Here is an 18,207-nt window from a genome sequence, read left to right on the forward strand (position 1 = left end):
TATTCTTATTAAAGCAATATCTTTAATTACTGTTATCTTCTTATATTTTTGACTATTTGGTCTGTGGATGATTAAGAGAAGTGGGTTCATGTTTCCATTTTCTTGTTTGTTTCTGTCAGTTTCTCCTGAGATTTCAGCAGTTTCCACTTTACGTATTTCAGCACCCAACAGTATTCATGCATTTCATATCTTATTGTGAGTTCTACTTTTTTCAATATAAAACAGTTCTATTTGTTTTATGTATTGTGTCCTGCCTCTTTCTTTGCTTTCAGTAATATGAGCTTTTTCACCCCCTGTTCTTTGCATTTGTCTGATCTTTGTGTTCAGCCTATTATCTTTGCCTTTTTTGTTTTAAATATGTTAAATAATTTTGTGAGGTTTTTCTTTTTTTGACCCTGTCTAAATCACTCTTTTTTTTTTTTTTAAAGATTTTATTTTTAAGTAATGTCTACACCCAATGTGGGGCTTGAACTCACAACTCCAAGATCAAGAGTCTCGTGTTTCACTGACTCAGCCAGCCAGGCACCCCTAAATACTGTCTTTTTAAAGGGAAGTTTAATCTTACTAACATTTATCCTCACCGTTGATGTGTTAGTTTCATGTTAGTCAACTTGTTTAAGTTTTGTGTTTTATGTTTTTTTGTTGTGGCCTTTCTCTGTTTCGATTTATTTAAAATTCTGAAGTCAGTTACCTATAAGATTTTTAAAACATTTCTTAGTAAGCTTTATTTTTACAGTAGTTTTAGGTTTACAGAAAAACCATACAGAAAGTTCAGAGTTGCCACACATCTTCCTGACACTTGTTTTCCCCTGTTATTAACACCTTGCATTAGTGTGGTACATTTGTTATAATTGATAAACCAATACTGATACATTATTACTAACTAAAGTCAATAGTTTACATTAGGGTACACTCTTTGTATTGTACAGTTCTTTTTTTTTCTTAATTTTATTTGTTCTTTTAATAATCTCTACACCCGGTGTGGGGGTCAAACCCAGGACCCTGAGATCAAGAGTCACGTGCTCTTCCGACTGAGTCAGCCAGGCGCCCCTATATCGTGTAGTCCTAACGACTGCATCATCGAGAATTGTTCCACCACCCTAGAAATGCCCTGTGTTCCACTCTTTCGTCTCTCCCTCCTCACCTTTAGCAACCACTTATGTTTTTACTGTCTCAGTAGTTTTGCATTTTCTAGAATGTCAGCTAGTTGAGATCATACTATATGTAGCCTTGTCAGACTGTCATGTTTCACTTAGTAATATGTATTTAAGGTTCCTTCATGTCTTCTCATGGCTTGCTACTTCATTTCTTTATTTAGCTGAATAATATTCCATGGTAAGAATGTACCACAGTTGTTTTTCCATTCACCTATTGAAGGACATCTTGGTTGCTTCCAGTTTTTGGCAATTACTAGTAAATCTGCTATAAACATTTATGGCAGGTTTTCATGTAGACATAAGTTTTGAATTCATTTCGCAAGTAACTAGGAGTGCAGTTGCTGGATTGTGTGATAAGCCTTTGTTTAACTCCAAGAAACTGCCAAAATGTCTTCCAAGATAGTTACACCATTTGGTATTTCCATCATCAATTTATGAGTGTTCCTTTTGCTGCAAATCCTTTCCAGCATTTGGTTTTGTAAATGTTTTGGATTTTAGCTATTTTAATAGGTGTGCAGTGGTATCTCATCTTTGTTTGAATTTGCAGTTCCCTTTTTGAGCATCTTTTCATATGCTTATTTGACACCTATCTGTATTCTTTGGGGAGCTGTCCAGATCTTTGGCCAACTTTTTAATCGGGTTGTTTTCTTATTGGTTTTTCAGGGTTCTTTATATACCTATCAGTTATGTGTTTTGTAAAGATTTTCTCCCTACCTGTGGCTTGTATTTTCATTTTCTTAACAGCATCAACTCCAACTTACCACTTTTTTCTTTCATAGATTGTATTTTGGCATTGTACCTAAAAAATCATCATGAGACCCAATGTTACCTAAATATTGTTATGTATTATTTTCCAGAAGTTTTATATGATTTTTTGTGTTTCACAGTTAGCTCGGTGATTCATTTTGAGTTAATTTTTGTTAAAGGTGTAAGGTCTATGTCTAGATTTTTTTTTTAACACATGAATACCCACTTGAAAAGATTATCCATTTTCCATTCCTTTTGCTGCTTTGCTCCCAAAGCTTTCACTCCTTTGTTAAGTATCAGTTGACTATATTTGTGTGGATCTATTTTCGACATGTAAAAATTTTTAAACATTCCTTTTTAACATATATTTCATCATATTCAAAAGTGAAACAGTATCTTTTGAGTAATACCCATTCGTGAAAGAAAGAAAAATAAAATTCAGTGAGGTTTTATCCCATCAGGAACTTGAGGTGGGAGGTATACACCTGTTCTTTACAGGCAACCACATTTACTCTGCTTCATAGATAACTTAAGGGATTTTTCAAGGGTAATTTTGACTAGTCCCAGTTTTTGTGCAGACTTTAGTCCTATATTATGACTCTGTTGTACACTAGAATAGCTATTCTTTGCCTTCTTCTTTTCAGTAGTCCCTTAAATATTCAACATATTTCACTGGTCTCTTACTTACTATTGTTCTTTATGAGGCTACTGACGGGTAAGCTACTAAAAGCCTGAAGAGTTTTGCTGTAGTCTCGAAAGCTAGAGTAGTATACTTTTGAGATTATCGCATTGCTCAGTGAGTGGCAGTTTCTGGCAATAGAGTAGTGCTGTCCGAAAGAAAGATAATGCAGTCATCTTACAACTGTTAGAATGGCTGTCATCAAAAAGACAAGATATAACAAGTGTTGGCGAGGATATGGAGAAAAGAGAACCCTTGTGCACTGTGGGTAGGAATGTAAATAGGTGCAGACACAATGGAAAACAATATGGAGGTTCCTTAAAAAATTAAAAATAGGGGACGCCTAGGTGACTCAGTGGGTTAACGCCTGTGCCTTCGGCTCAGGTCATGATCCCAGGGTCCTGGGATTGAGCCCCACATTGGGCTCTCTGCTCAGCAGGGAGCCTGCTTCCCTTCCTCTCTCTCTGCCTGCCTCTCTGCCTACTTGTGATCTCTGTCTGTCAAAAAAATAAATAAATAAGGCGCCTGGGTGGCTCAGTGGGTTGGGGCCTCTGCCTTCGGCTCAGGTCATGATCCCAGGGTCCTGGGATCGAGCCCCGCATCGGGCTCTCTGCTCAGCGGGGAGCCTGCTTCCTCCTCTCTCTCTCTCTCTCTCTGCCTGCCTCTCTGCCTACTTGTGATCTCTGTCTGTCAAATAAATAAATAAATAATCTTTAAAAAAAAATTAAAAATAGAACTACCGGATGATCTAGCAATTCCACTTCTGGATGTGTATCTGAAAGAAATGAAAACAAGATCTTAAAGAGATATCTGCACACCCACATTCATTGCAGCATTTTTTCACAGTGATATGTTTCACAGTTTTCATGATATGAAAACAACCTGAATGTCTGTCTATAGATGAAAAGATGAGCAAGATGTGGTATAGATACACATAGTAGAATATTATTCAGCTGTGAGAAAGAAATCCTGCCATTGCAACAACATGGGATTGACCTTGAGAGCGTTATGCTGAATGAGATAAGTTCCAGAAAGACAAATACTGCATAATATCACTACATATGTGCAGTCTAAAACCAAATTCATAGAAACAGAGATTAGAATTGTGGTTACCATGGACTGGGGGATGGGAGAAATGGGGAGATACTGGTCAGAGTACAAACTTCCAGTTAGAAAATGAATACATTTTGGGGGTGCCTGGGTGGCTCAGTCAGTTAAGCGCCTGACTGTGGATTTCAGCTTGGGTCATGATCGCGGGGTCATGAGATCATGCCCCATGTCAGTCTCTGTCCTCAGCATGGAGCCTGCTTACGATTCTCTCCCTCTCCGCCACCCAGAAAGAAAGAAAATGAATAAGTTTTGGAAATCTAACGTGCAACATTGCAATTTCAGTTAACAATACTATTTTATATACTTGAAAGTTGCCAAGGGAGTAGATCTTTAATATTCTTATCCCCAAAAAGAAATGGTAATATACGATGTGGTGGAGGTGTTAGCTAATGTACTTGGTAGTAATAGTTTTGTAATATGTAAGTGTATCAAATACACATATGTAATAAAATGATTACCACGAATAAACTTACAAGTGTTATTTCAGTTACATTTCAGTAAAGCTGAAAAAAATATGTAATGTAAACTGCAAATGTGAGTCATATTTACAATTTGAAATTTTCTTTTTTTAAGATTTTATTTATTTATTTATTAGAGAGAGAGTATAGGCAGGGGGGTGGGTAGAGGGACAAACAGACTCCCCGTTGAGTGAGGAGCCCAATGTGGGGCTCAATCCTAGGACTCTGAGATCATGACCTGAGCTGAAGTCAGACATTTAACTAACTGAGCCACCCAGGTACCCCTACAATTTGAAATTTTCTGGTAACAACATTTAAAAGTTTCCAGAAGATGGGAGACATTTATTTCCCTAATAATTCTTGTAATTCAAATAATTTTTATAATTTTCATGGGTTATATTTTATTTAACCCATTGTGTCTAAAATACTACTACTCAACATATAATTGATAAAATTAATAAGACTTTTAATGTTCTTTTTTATTGCACTAAAAATTCAGTGTTTATTTACTATATATAGCACACACCAATTCACACTAGCCACGTTTTAGGTGCTTGATAGCTACGTATTGGAAAGTGCAACTGTAGAGTATACCAAGACATGGTACAGCCACACACTGGACTTCACCGTGGGTTTGCTTCATTCTGACAGAACCCTCAGCTTCTTAGAGCACTTGGGAAACTTGATTTTTGGAGATCACTGTAGGTTCATCTCATTCATTGTCACACTGTTAATTATTTTAATATTTAATATTTATTTATTTAAATACTATTTTTCTCTCTTTTTAAAAACATTTTATTTATTTATTTGAGAGAAAGCACAAGTAGAGGGAGAAGGAGAAGCAGACTCCCTGCTGACCTGGGAGCCCAACGTGGAACTTGACCCCTGACCCCACAATGATCTGAACTGAAGGCAGATGCTTAACTGACTGAGCCACCCAGTGCCCCATATTTTAATAATTTTTTATAGAAGCTCTCTAAAGTGTATTAATATTTTCCCCTGCCTTCTTAGAATATAGCATAGGGGTTAAGAGTATGGGATGCGGGGCACCTGGGTGGCTCAGTGGGTTAAAGCCTCTGCCTTCAGCTCAGATCATGATCCCAGGGTCCTGGGATCGAGCCCCATATCGGGCTCTCTGCTCCGCAGGGAGCCTGCTTCCTCCTCTCTCTCTGCCTGCCTCTCCGCCTAGTTGTGATTTCTCTCTGTCACATAAATAAAATTTAAAAAAAAAAAAAAAAAAGAGTATGAGATCCGGGGTGCCTGGGTGGCTCAGTGGGTTAAAGCCTCTGCCTTCGGCTCAGGTCATAATTCCAGGGTCCTGGGATCGAGTCCCGCATCGGGCTCTCTGCTCAAGTGGGGAGCCTGCTTCCTCCTCTGTCTCTCTGCCTGCCTCTCTGCCTACTTGTGATCTCTACCCATCAAATAAATAAATAAAAATCTTAAAAAAAAAAAAAAAGAGTATGGGATCCAAAGCTAGAGTCTAGGTTTGAATTCTGGCATTAACACTTTGGTGTGATCTTGGTGAATTACTTCAATACCATATACTCTAGTTATCTCATGTGTAAAATGAGGATAACAGGGTAGTTATGAAAATAAAATGAGAAAATACGTGACACATACTTAGTAAGTGTTTATTTCTGTTGCCATTAAATACTGTAACTATAGCCAGCTACTACTACGACCAATACTGGTAGTAGTTCAACAATAGAAGTATAATTTAGCTCTTTCTTAACGATTCAAAGAATTATACTGTGCTATGATACACTGGTGCCCTTGTGGGCTTATGTAAGTCTATAAGAATATTTGATTTTACATTATGTTTTCTGACAACTTTGCAATTTGAATTCTTTATACTTCCCCACTTTTGCGGTCTACATGACCACCTCTTTCTGCGCTCCCATTTCTGGGTTGCTGCTTCTAATTTATTTTCCTTAGAGTCATCATTGAGAACCACTTACCTAGATAATATGGCCCAAGAGGCCCTTCCCATTCTGATCCTCAACTATGCTCCCATGCATCCATTCTTTAACACATCACATCCTTTAACTGGCAGCTTTTTTTTTTTTTTTTTAAGATTTTATTTATTTCTTCGACAGAGAGAGAGATCACAAGCAGGCAGAGAGGCAGGCAGAGAGAGAGGAGGTAGCAGGCTCCCCGCTGAGCAGCGAGCCCGATGCGGGGCTCGATCCCAGGACCCTGAGACCATGACCTGAGCCGAAGGCAGCGGCCCAATCCACTGAGCCACCCAGGCGCCCCCTGGCAGCTTTTTGATACCACTGATACCATGTCTGCTTTTTGCTGTTTCCTTAGTCAGAAATGCCTTTCTCACTCTTCTCTTGATATCCAGCTTAATCTTGAAGGCTTCAATTCTTTGTTATTCCTTCATTCAGCAAAAATTTATGGAGTCCCAGGCTCTAGGTATTGAGGATAAAATAGAGAACAAGAGAAATGTGATCGCTGCACTCAAAAAATTTACAGTTTGATGGGGAAGAAATTATCAAGTGTAAGAGCATTTTGTAACTGGCTCATTTCACTTATCATTTGTATTCATTCATGCATTCAATAAATATTTATTGAGTGTTTGTTATATACCACACATTTTGCTGGATATACAATGGTGAGTGGAGCCAGACATGGTCTTTCTTTCATGAATTCCACAATCTAGCGAGGGAAATGGGCAAATAATTCAAATAATTAAACCAAATAATTAAACCAAATAGTGTTTGCATAAAAATGGAGTTAAGTAATGTGAAGGAAAGGAAAGCCATTTATGAGAGCCTAGCCATGCAAGTCAGGGAGAAATTCCCTGAGAAAGTGATACCAGAGGTGTTTAGCAGGGAGAGGTTCCTGGTAGATGGAACTGCATGGTATTGACACTGTGGCAGGAGGAGGCATGTAGTGGTCAGGGAATTAATGAAAACCAGTATGGCTGGAGCGCAAAGTAGGGAAGAGAAGATAGAGTGAGATGAGACTGAGGTGGGCAGGGGCCACCGTGGAGATTAAGAGAAGAGGACAGATTCTGGAAATGTTTAAGAGGTAAAATTCAGGGGACAGAGGTTGGCGGGTTGGGGTGGCTGGGTGATGGACATTGGGGAGGGTATGTGCTATGGTGAATGCTGTGAATTGTGTAAGACTGATGAATCACAGATCTGTACCCCTGAAACAAATATATAATATATTATATAATATATATTAAATATATATATTAAAAATATATTAAATATATTATATAATATATTATATAACATATAATACATTATATGTTAATTTTTCAAAAAGAGGTAAAATTCATAGGACTTAGGGATCAACTACATATGAGAAGTGTGGGAGAGGAGAGGTACCAAAGGTGGCTCCCTAGATTTTTAACTTGCACAGGTTGTTGTATTGTGCTGTTCACTGAGGTGGGGGGCACTGGAAGACTAGGTTTTATTTGGGGTTTTTGATGTGTGAAGGGGAGTGGGAGGAGCACACGTTTCATCTTCTGTCTATTAATTTGAGATGGCTTTGCTATATCTAAGAGAAGTTTTCAAATAGTCATTTTTAAAAATTCACTTTTATTATAGTTCAGTATAGTTAACATACAGTGTTATATTAGTTTTAAATGTACAATAGAGTGATTCAGCAACTCCATATACTACTCAGTGCTCATTACAGTAAGCGTACTCTTCATCCTCATCCCCTATTCACCCGTCCCACCACCCATTTCCACTCTGGCAGTTAGCAGTTTATTCTTTGTAGTTAACAGTCTGTTTTGGTTTGTCTCTTTTTTCTTTGTTCATTTGTCTTGTTTCTTAAATTCCACATGTGAGTGAAATCATGCAGTATATTTGTCTTTCTCTGACTTATATCACTTAGCATTATACTCTAGATCCATCCATGTTGTTGTAAATGGTAAGACTTCATTCTTTTTTTTTATGGCTGTAGACACCTGGGCTGGTTCCATAATTCGGCTATTGTAAATAATGCTGCAATAAACATAAAGGTGCATATATCCTTTTGAATTAGTGTTTTCATATTCTTTGGGTAAGTACCCAGTAGTGGAATTACTAGATCATGTGGTAATTCTATTTTCAATTTTTTGCGGAGCCTCCATACTGTTTTCCACAGTGGCTGTGCCAGTTTGCATTCCCACCAACAGTGTACAATGGTTCCTTTTTCTCCACGTGCTGGCCAACACTTATTTCTTGTGTTTTTTTATTTTAACCGTTCTGACAGGTGTGAAGTGATAACTCATGGTCTTGATTTGCATTTCCCTAAGGATGGGTGCTTTTGAGCATCTTTTCATGGGTCTGTTGGCTGTCTGGATGTCTTCTTTGGAGAAAAGTCTGTTCATGTCTTCCACCCATTTAAAAAAAAAATTTTAAAGCTTATTTATTTATTTATATTTATTTAGTAATCTCTATACCCAACGTGGGCCTTGAACTCACTACTCAGAGATCAAATAGTCGTTTATACTTGCATGTTTGGAGTTTAGAGAAGAGAGCTATGAGCTAGAAATACGAAGTTAAGAATCATCTGCATAGAGAGATAATTGAAGTCTCCAGCATGCTTGAGTGAAAACAGATAAGGGCTGAAGACTGGCTGTTGAAAAACTGCGTAGGGGGCGCCTGGGTGGCTCAGTGGGTTAAGGCCTCTGCCTTTGGCTCAGGTAATGATCCCAGAGTCCTGGGATCAAGCCCCGCATCAGACTTTCTGCTCAGCAGGGAAGCTTCTTCCTCCTCTCTTTCTCTGCCTGCCTCTCTGCCTACTTGTGATCTCTGTTTGTCAAATAAATAAATAAAATCTTTAAAAAAAAGAAAAAGAAAAACTGTAGATGATGGTGTTGGAATAGGTGTCCTCAGGAAGAAAGAGGTTCAAGCTGGGGTGAATAGAGAGTTTGGTTTTGGATGTAATGAAGTCTGAGATGACTTGAGAGATGTCCGTGTGGTTACAAAGTCTTGTAAGCAGTAGGATAGATACAAGTTTGGAGGCTCGATCATCTCTATTTTATTGTTTTGTTTTCCCCAGTCCATAACACAATGCTTAGCACATACCAGGTACTCAAGATGTAATTTGTGGAATGGATGAGAGAACATAGGAGCATTTAGATTCAAAGATCTGGACTAAAAGTTCTCCACCCTTGCCTTTGCCAAGGTAGCTCTTCTCTAGGTGTCTGCTTAGACAAGCCTCTGACTGTATATAAATCTTCATTCATTAAAAATCACTGTGTTTGGGGCACCTGGGTGGCTCATTTGTTAAGCGGCTGCCTTCAGTTCAGGTCATGATCCCAGCATCCTGGGATCAAGTCCCACCCACATTGGGCTCCCTGTTTGGCAGGAGGCCTGCTTCTCCCTCCCCCACCTGCCTGCTTGTGTTCCCTCTCTTGCTCTGTCTCTCTCTGTCAAATAAATAAATATAATCTTTTAAAAAAAAAAAATCACCGAGTTAGACGTTCTCAGCCTGGTGAAATATTTTTTGAAGTGATAGATGAAGGTTTGGGGATACTCTTTACAAATTTTTTTTTTTATTGAACTGGACAGAAAGACTGCTCATTATCAACATATCCCAAGTGCCAGAGTCCCCATACTAATCAGGTAATGAATGGATAGATATGAACACATTGGAGTTTCTGCTCTATGTCCTGCCCCATGCTAAGCACTTTATGTGTATTATCTCATTCCTTACAATACCTCTATTACTCATAGATAACAGTAGAAAGACTGAGAATCGGGAACTTAAGTTATTTCTCAAGATCATATATTTAGTAAGTGGCAGAATCAGGATTTGAATCCAGGTTTCACTCCATTTCGCTTGCTCTTAACTACCATGCTACACAAAGAAATGAATTACTTGTCCTGGCGATAGCGCCCAGAGACATAGACATTTGAGATTTTCATCCATCTATCATTCTATTCTTATAATCATTCATCAGCAGGCATTTAGATGTTGTTTATACCATCCCAGGTACAATACTAGGCACTAGGAATATAATCAGTCATAAAATAAAGTTTATGGCCTCAAGATGCAGGCTAATGGGTGAGACAGCTACTGAATTACAGAATTTTAGCTCCATTGTCATTGAGACTTGCTATAGTAGTAGACATAGAGAATGCTGCAAGAACATCAAAAAGGGTTTTTCTAATTCTGCCAGAAGATGAAGGCTCAGGTTGAGTAGTGGTTGGAGAAAAGTCAGGGAAGGCCTCTCAGTAGAATGGAATACCTGAGCTAAATCTCGAAAGATGACCAGACAGACTAGGAATAGGGAGCCTCTGGGTTGAAAAGCTTGCATGAGTATTATGAGTATTAACAGGAGCTGGCATATGATCTGATGAAGATACTGTAAGCAGCTAGTGTGAATGAAGCCTAAGCTGTATGTTCTGGAATGGCAGAAGATTGAGTTGAAAAGCACAACAAAGTATAGCGAGAAGACTTTATGGAAGCCAGATACTTTTAATGGGCTCTTTTGGTTTAATTGTAAAGGGTACAAAAGGTTTTAGGTATGGGAGTGACAATATGATGTTGTGTTTCAGAAGGATCCCACTGAATATTTTCAGGGTCAGATTATAATAGAGTTAATAAATTTCTGAAACTTAGAATTTTGCATAGTGAATTCTTTTTAAAAATATCTAGTTCAGAATGATACGAAAGAGGACTTCCCGGAAATGCCAGAATGTTAGAATTAGCAAACAGGGGTGTTAAAACAGCTATTATAAACATGCTTCATATGTTCAAGATGATAGAGGAAAGAAGTAGGAGATATTTTTAAAAACCCAAATGGAACTTCCTAGAGATGAAAATTATAGGATCTGAAATAAAACTATACTATGTGAGTTTAACAGCAGATTAGATACTATAAAAGAAAACATCAACAAACTTGAAAACATAGTAATAGGAACAATCCAAAAAGGAGCTCAAAACAGTATGAAGGTCTTCCATTTGGAAATTAGTGGGCATTTTCTCTTTAGAACTTCTTTACCAGGAATTTTAGACTTAACTATTCTTGTGTGATATGGCTGTGGCTTATAAAGTTACTTACCGATTTACTTTATATTTATGGGATTTTTATTTTGGAGATGAGGAAATCTTGAATGTCTTTAAAGACTTTTCTCTGACCTCAAAGAAATGAACTTCTGTGCTGCAATCCTCAGGGCCTTTCTTTCTCTTGATGATGTTTGACACACTCTTTATAATTGATTCTGTCATCAAAGTAAATACCAAAGCCCGAGTAAAAAGAGTTCTGGATATTTCAGAACCATGTGTTCTTTTTGTTTTTCATTAAAAAAAAAAAAACAAGCATTCATCTATCTAGTCCTTATCCTTAAGTGTATTTTACATGTTTTGAAGATAAAAGTGAATTTTTATGAGTATGGAAATTGAACATATCAGATCATATTTGGAAGGAAACTAGGATGTTTATTAGAATGCTCCCAAATTTTCATATACAAATTAAATGCCAATTAAATACCATCTTCCTATATATGGATTATGGGCTTTTGTCTCTTCATAAAAACCATACTGGCCCTTGAACATGAAATGAGTATTGATCAATAATTGAATGAAATAAATTTTTCTAATGCAAAATTTTATTAGCCTTATTTGATGAAACATGAATAAGTGAAATTCAGTTAATTATACTCATTAACACTTCAGGGATTTGGATATGTAGATACATATGTTTATTTTTTAGTCAGATATTTATTTGTTTATATAAATATGAAATCTCCAGAGTTGCTGTAGTGAGTACATTTAATGACAGAGTGTGTGTGTGTGTGTGTGTGTGTGTGTGTGTGTGTGTAAAATCTCGATCTATCTGTCCTCCAGAAGGACTCTTTTTGGCAACAGGGTCCATTTTGCCCCCATTCTTTGTTCTAACTTCCAATCTTCTCACAAACATAATTGTCCCTGGAAGGGACTTCTTTTTCCATGCCAACCCACTTCTAAAATTAAACCTCTTTCTGTGGATCCTATTATGCTGTACTTACTTCCATTAGTCTTTTTTTTTTTTTTTTTCAGGAGGAACTCTTTTTTTTTTTTAATTTTTAATTCAAGCATACTTAATATACAATGTTATATTAACACTAAGAAAATGAAAACATAAATTCAAAAAGATATATGTACCCCTGTGTTTTTACTGCAACATTATTTATAATAACCAAGATACCAAAGCAAGTATCCTTCAATAGATAAATGGATAAAGAAGATGTGTGTGTGTGTGTACACCCTATATATACACTTTATATACATAAAAAATGGAAAATTATTCAGTCATAAAATAGAATGAAATCTCACCAGTTGCAACAACATGGCTGGATCTAGAGGATATAACTAAGTAAAATAAGTCAAAGAAAGACAAATACCATATGATACCATATGATCTCACTCATAGGTGGAATTTAAGAAACAAAACAAATGAGCAAAGATAAAAAAGACAAATGAAAAAACAGACTCTTAAATATAAGAACAAACCTGCAGTTATTTATTAGTCTTTTATCATTCCTCAATCTCTCTAATAGTGTCTCACAAACAGGACTTCTGGTGTTCTCTATTTCACGCTATCTGCCATGCTTCTGTTAGATAGTTAATTCTGCTTCTGTGTGATGAGAAGCTTAGGAGTGGTAGAAGAAGTTTTGACAAAATGAGAATCCTGCTTCATGCCAGGTACTGTGCAATTAATTAAGTCATTTAATCCTTTTAAGACCCTTATGCAGGGGGCGCCTGGGTGGCTCAGTGGGTTAAAGCCTCTGCCTTCGGCTCAGGTCATGATCCCAGGGTCCTGGGATCGAGCCCCGCATCGGGCTTTCTGCTCAGCAGGGAGTCTGCTTCCTCGCCTCTCTGCCTACTTGTGATCTCTGTCAAATAAATAAATAAAATCTTAAAAAAAAAAAAAAAAAGACCCTTATGCAGTAGATATGTATGGTTAGTTTCTCCATAATTCCAGGACTTGATAGAAAAAATGACCACTTAGAAATCAGGAGATGTGGGGTACCTGGGTGGCTCAATGGGTTAAGCCTCTGCCTTCAGCTCAGGTCATGATCTCAGGGTCCTGGGATAGAGCCCTGCATCAGGCTCTCTGCTCAGCAGGGATCCTGCTTCCCTCTCTCTCTGCCTGCTGCTCTGCCTACATGTGATCTCTCTCTCTCTCTGTTAGATAAATAAAATCTTAAAAAAAAAAAAGAAGGAATGTGGATGAGGCAGGAAATGCTGGGGGTCTTTAGGACATGTGATTCTACAGTGGGGTGACAGATTTCCCAACCTTCTTTGTACTGTTCTATATTTTTAAATTGTTTTGTGTTTCTAATAGGCCTGCATTACCCTTACCAAAAAATAAGTTAAATATTTTATAAAGGAAAATGAAAGTTATACTTAGTCATTATGGGACATCTGGAAGGTACAGGAAAAAAGTACTCATTGCTTAAATACAAGTACAACCTTTGTAAACGTTTTGGTACCTTTCCTTCTAGTCATTTCATATACATATAATTAGATGTTTTTGCATAGTTATATTAATTTGTGTTTTTTTCTCCATAAAAAATGAGGTGTGGGGTGCCTGGGTAACTCAGTCAGTTAAGCATCCAGCTCTTTTTTTTTTTTTTTTTTAAAGATTTTATTTATTTATTTGACAGAGAGAGATCACAAGTAGGCAGAGAGGCAGGCAGAGAGAGTGAGAGGGAAGCAGGCTCCCTTCAGAGCAGAGAGCCAGACGTGGGACTCGATCCCAGGACCCTGAGATCATGACCCGAGCCGAAGGCAGCGGCTTAAACCACTGAGCCACCCAGGCGCCCCAAGCATCCAGCTCTTGATTTCGGCTCAGATCATGATCTTAGGGTTGTTAAGATCAAACCCTGTGTTGGGCTCTACACTAGGTGTGGAGTCTGCTTAAGATTCTCTCTCTCTCTCCCTCTGCCCCTCTCCCCCTTAAAGAAAAAAAGTGAGGTGCCAGTGCTCCCTATCTTGATGAACTATAAAAATGTCTCTTTCATCCTCTTCCTGGACCTTTTTCTCCTTTTGTCTTGAATTGCAATCTCTGACTCATCTACACTGCCTAGAAAGCCCCATTTGGTTAACAGATATCAATGTGACAAGCAAGAAAAAGAAAAGCTTATTGCTTCTCTTCTTGTTAGCACACACATCATTAATAATACCTTTTATGTTTTTTTCATGGGTAGAGTCATTCAGTCTATACATTCATATATTCATTCATTCAACAAATATTTGTTAAGTACCTTCTAAGTGCCAGGCTAAGTGCAGTGAAGATGCAGAGACAATAGAATCCTTGCTTTTTAGGAGAACATAGAACCATAAATAAGAAAAATAAATGTACGTAGAAATATTAATCAAGTTCTAAAAGACCACAGAGAAGAATCACTTGGATTCTCTCTTCTAGAGATCCAAATGATTCTCCTAGAGAAATCAAGGAAAGCTTTTTATACATAAGAAAATGGAGGAGCTCAGAGAGATTTAGTCACACAGCCGGTTAGTGGTCGAATTAGCATTAAAACCAGAGCCAACTGTAAAACCGCTCTTTCTTCTACCGAACTAGGTCACAAGGAGGAGGCATCCCTCCTTTCATTGTGTTATAAGTTCCAGATGTCTGTATGTGGGGTATTCTTGAGTCATGGGCCACAGCTTCCCCCTTTTTCTCTCCCTGTTTCAGAATGCCACCAGTTTCTGATTTGATCAAAGAGTAAAAGAGTGGAAGTAAGGAGACCTGAGTTCTCTAGAACCAGCTTGGCCACTCTTCAAACTGGGTCGTCATGGGCATCTTACTCCTCATTTCTAGGCATCCCTGTAAAAGTGAGGAGGTTGAAATAAACCTTTCTAAGCTTCTAATTTTTGTAAGTATTATGTCATGGTTTCCTCCTTCTTTTCAAATTATGTAGCATTGCCGTAGAAGCAAGGGTTCTCAAGGGCCTTGGCAAGTCTAGACACACCATGGAATTGGCAGAGGGATAGGTGGGGATCAAAGGTAAAGGCTCTTTTTTTTTTTTTTTTTTAAAGATTTTATTTTATTTATTATTTCACAAAGAGAGAGATCACAAGTAGGCAGAGAGGCAGGCAGAGAGGCAGGCAGAGAGAGAGAGGAGGAAGCAGGCTCCCCGCGGAGCAGAGAGCCCGATGCGGGGCTCGATCCCAGGACCCCGAGATCATGACCTGAGCCGAAGGCAGCGGCTTAATCCACTGAGCCACCCAGGCGCCCCCAAAGGTAAAGGCTCTTAACTGCCCAGGTTTGAGTCTCAGGTCTGTCACTTACTGCTCTTTAATCTTGAACAAACCACTTAACTTCATTGAGCCTCGCTTTTCTAATTTGTAAATCAGAAATAATAATAAATAACTCAGAGTTGTGTGAAGATTCATTGAGCTTATGTATATCCATCCACACTACTTTACATGGTGTCTGGCACATAGCACTTAATTAATGTAGGTAATGATACTAATGGCTACTGTACTAGTACTAATTTGGAGTCCTGAAGAGGTTTTAGAAACCAAAATACCATAGTAGCTTCTTTTACTAATGATTCCTTTGTATAGGCACAAAGGAACCAATATGTACATGCGTTGAATATGGAGTTTTAGTCATTTTCCCCCGAGGTGTTCAGTTAAAGGGTTGAAAGGGTTGGGGTACTGTTTGCTGCTAACTTTTACTCATGACCCAGAAAAGACTTCCATTTCTCTTGTATAATATGGGAGGAGTCATTCATTCTTTTCTGTGCTGTGTTCCCAGTGCTCAGAGCAGGCTACAGCACCGGGTGGGTACTTTGCAAATGTTTTTTGAGCGACTAAATGATTTCACACTTTGTTTTTAAAAACTGAGGAGAATAGTAGCACTTGGCAGTGAGTCTTTAGGCTCTTGGATCTTAGCCTGTGACATGTGTTGAGTTTGTTTTGAAGGGGATTTGGGGACATCCCATGACAATCAAAACAGAATTCTTCTGATACCAATGTTTGGCTTTCTGCTTTGATCAATAGGCTTATTATTTGCCCTTGAAACCTCTGTGGTGCTGGGGAATCACAGACATTCCTCAGGATGATTTACACGGCAATAAATAATCTGTGCTGTCGGTTGCTTGCTTCATCAGTGTCTGCCCTATTCCTAAAACCCTGGAGGCTCCATGGCCCCAAGGCTGGAGCACTGCTGACACTAACTCCAGATCATGTCGCTTGGCTTCACTGTTGTTTTGTTGCTCTAATATGCATCCACAACGCATTTTTTTTTAAGGTTCTATTTATTTATTTGACAGAGAGAGAGAGATCACAAGTAGGCAGAGAGGCAGGCAGAGAGAGAGGAAGGGAAGCAGGCTCCCTGCTGAGCAGAGAGCCCAATGCTATGCAGGGCTTGATCCCAAGACCCTGGGATCATGACCTGAACTGAAGGCAGAGGGAGGCTTTAACCCATTGAGCCACCTAGGCGCCCCTCCACAATGCATTTTTAAGGGTTGATGTAATTGTAGAAGTTATTTTCCATCTGACTTTATTATAGTTACCATACCATTTATTTATTACCTCTGTTATATGGTAGGCTCTGCATATATCATCTTCTCTGATCTGCGTTAGGTAATTGTACCCTTTTTATAGAAGTGGAAACTCAGATCCCAGGAGGTGAAGCTTATTTTCTGAAATCGCCTGGCCCATAAGTACTAGAACTTAGATTTTAACTGAGGTCTTTCTGGATGCAAAGCTCTTAGCTGCAATACTATGACATTTTTTTTTATCTAAGGGACTTTGTTCTGCTGCTATAAGTGTTTGGGATTTAAGTTTGCAACCTCTTGCAAAGATCCATAAGTTTCCCATATCATTCAGAGATGAATTTTAAATTTCTTAACAGCGTTGCAAATACATGAAATTTATAGAGACAAACATAGCCAGATTACTTTCTTGTTATCCATCCATTTAGCAAATTTATAGTTCCCATTAATTTTAATCTGTCCTTATTACCTGTTTTGTATAATAAATATCTCTTAGTCATGACAGACTGAGTATAGATCACCTGAAGTAGGCTCTCTCTCAATAAGCAGAGTTGCAGCTAAAGATTTGTGAATTAATTGGGAAAATTGCAAATCAGGTAGTCAGTGAAATAATTCATTGTCACATCCAATCAATAAACTTTGTAAATCAACTCATTTAATTCAAAAAATGATCTATATAGATCAAGCAACCAATTAAACAATTAGCATACACTTTGCAATTAATTAATTTAAGCATCAATCATATCATTAAAACTCCAAATTTAAGCTGCACAATTTAGAACTCCAGTGCCTTGTGAACTACTAGGTTCGTGTCTGTGAATGCTAGCAGATTAGCAGTTTCACAATTCAACTTTGGAGCAGGGTATCTTAAAATGTTTTTAATTGATTTTTAAGCTTTAAATTGTCTTTATGATGATAGAGTTTCCCACCCCTTTTCAGCAAGTTGGCTTTTTAATTCCCTGAAAGAAAGAGAAGGCAGTGTATGTCGGCTGTAAGATGGGGAAGTCTGGAATCTGGGAGTACAGACTGGACATTCTGGGGATGTGAGGACAGTAGTTACCTGCATCAGGATAACTCAGGTCATTTGCTTTTACTCTGTTAAGTATCCTTAGTGTTTGGAATCAGATCTTGCCATGTGAATGTGATACTCTTCAAAGAAAGGAGAACTGTATGGATTGTCTTTGTTACCTTGAGTATTCCTCTTACCTAGAATAGGTATTTCCTTAATTCTGACCATAAGTCAAAGGCCTCTGATTCCTCCCCCATGCCAATAATTTTTTCTCCTTTATAGTTTTGTTTCTCTTTTATGATATTTATTTTATGTATACTTACAGGTAGCTAATGTAGTACTTATTTTCAACTTGGTATACTGTAAGCTTCCTTGAGGGCTAATACTAAGTATCGTCTTTGATTTAAGGGGTTAAGTTCTGTATCTTACCTATAACAGGTGCTCAGTAAATATTTGTTGAGAGAATAGAATACTGGAAAGGCCCTCATTTCACATTGTTTTCTCCCTCTTTGTATTGCCATGTTTTCCCTATCAAATGCAGTAGGATTTGGGGGAATCTAATGTATCACCAGGCTCTTGGGTAAAAGAACAGCTGTGTCCCAGT

At 38.0% G+C, this 18,207-nt stretch overlaps 1 protein-coding gene across 7 annotated transcripts in view; it reads left to right on the top strand.

Annotated features, from left to right (window-relative positions):
• MAPKAP1 (MAPK associated protein 1) overlaps positions 1-18,207 on the top strand; it is a 249,295-nt gene that overhangs the window by 116,830 nt on the left and 114,258 nt on the right. The gene's annotated exons all lie outside the window — the stretch shown is intronic.

The sequence above is a fragment of the Meles meles genome, chromosome 11, assembly GCF_922984935.1.
Source record: "Meles meles chromosome 11, mMelMel3.1 paternal haplotype, whole genome shotgun sequence".
NCBI classification, from domain to species: Eukaryota; Metazoa; Chordata; class Mammalia; order Carnivora; family Mustelidae; genus Meles; species Meles meles.